Consider the following 2,054-nt stretch of genomic DNA (forward strand, 5'->3'; position numbering starts at 1 on the left):
CCGGGCTGGCCTGCAGTCGCCGCAGACCTCCGCTCTTGCTCCCCTTTCCCTCTCTGCGGCGGCGGTGGCCCCGTCCCCGAGCATCAGCCCACTTCAGGGCCACCGGTCTGCCCGCCCTGCTCCCCCCGCAAGCCCCTCTGCATGGGGCACTTTGCCTGGAATGCCACTTGCCGTTTTGTCATCTGCTCACTCAACATCATGAAACCCTTCTGCAGTGCTTATTTATTTTTTTTTTTAATTACCTTTAGTCATTATGTATGATGTGTAAACATTGCAACCTTACTCTTCATCCTCTTTTCCGAATGCATGGGATTGCCTGCTCGCCCAGCCATAGGTAACTCCATGGTAACCTCCCTCCCAATCTGGAAAAAAGAATAATAAAAAAAAAAAAAAATCAACAAAAGCTCTTAAGGAAACTACATTATCAACACATAAAAGAAGGTTTGTGTGCATTTCTTCTTAAAAGATTGGGAAACGAGGGCTGGGAGGGAGGTTACCATGGATTTGGGGAATTCAAGTACACTATTAGCTGGCTAACATCCTCAAGAAAGAATGTTAATAGATTTGCAAGCCATGAAGATCTGACTGATTTCCATTATATCATCTTCCAAATCTCCCTGTTCTATTCTTTACCAGAGCTTCAAGCAACTCATTTGCTCTATACAGACGTTGGACTTGTCTATAGTTCCCTGGCTGTAAGCTTTTACAAAAATCGCAGTCACACTCGCTGCCTCCCGTTTGCGTGATCTGATCCCAGTGCTCATCCCAGCAGCAGGGCAGCCGGCCCCATTGGTAGCTCAGTAGCTCCATGCTGCTCTTCCTCCAGAGCCCTTGGCGAAATCCTGCCTGATCCTGGCAATCCCTTGCTCTCCATTTCATCATTGTTTTCCAAAAACCTCTTCTGACATTTCAGTTTGAGAGAGTTCTTCAGATTTATCTGCCATAGGAAAGGCCACAGTACGTGAATTTTCTAACATCCTCCATGGCAGATACTGATGTAAAGGAAATAATTTTGGTTTGATGAGAAGCACTTATCTCAGAGCTTTTTGCAGCCACAGAAACCCAACAAGCCGGCACAGCACTGACTGCCTGTCTTCTAATGATGTTGGCATAGTCTTCATCACATGTTTTTATGCTTTCAGCATGTCCCACCTTAAAACTTATCTCATCCTAGAGGTTTACATTTACCTCACCCAAATTTGTCCTCTATTTTCCTTGTTTGAACACAACACACACCTTCTGAAGGCTGTCTGTTGACATCTAATTGTCTCCTTTACAGGGCTATTTTAAACCTGTTGGCATTTTTTTGGCCCTTTACAGATACAGTTATGAAAAAATATTTCCAGAATGAGGACTGAGAAGATGACAGAACAAAGCTCAAACGGTTTTCTAGATTTGAACATCAGAATTTATTCCATAAAAAACCATACCCTTTCTCTGCCTGCTCGTTCGTGAAGACATCCGTCACAAAACACAAGCTGTTCATTGCAGAGTATTAGAATTTGTTTGTTGGCACCCACCTGCTTATATACACCTGTCACTTTTTCCTTCTTTCAGTTTGGATGCTGGTACGGAGCCCGCTTAAAAGCAGGAGCTAAGGGCCTCAGAGCAGCCGTATCATCTGTGAGAGTTTTACTCTCTCAGCTGCTTCTTTGGCCAAGTTTCCTTAGTTGTGCACAGCTTGTTTTCCAGAAGGCTGTTCTGTGGTTGGTGTTAGGTGAGAGTTGGGAAGCGGTGGGAAACTGTAACACGTGCAACATGCTCCCTGTCCCGCGCACCACCTGGGTGTGAAACACAAAGTTATTTCTCTTCCTTGGGTGCCTGAGTAGCTGCTCCAGGGGTATTCTCTGCCCTCTTCAAATGCTTGAAGGCTCATTGCCAGGTACAGTTAATTCAGAGACACTCCTCTGACATCTCCTGATCTCTCAATGTGACCACCACACACATTATCCGTTTCTTAGCCTATGTTTCCCATGGATGCTGTGGGCTCGCTGGCAGTGCTGGTACGGTGTCCCGTGCCGCGTGTCCCCAGCTCCTTGTGGCAGGATGAGAGA

The sequence above is a fragment of the Charadrius vociferus genome, unplaced genomic scaffold, assembly GCF_000708025.1.
Source record: "Charadrius vociferus isolate BGI_N301 unplaced genomic scaffold, ASM70802v2 scaffold7, whole genome shotgun sequence".
NCBI classification, from domain to species: domain Eukaryota; kingdom Metazoa; phylum Chordata; class Aves; order Charadriiformes; family Charadriidae; genus Charadrius; species Charadrius vociferus.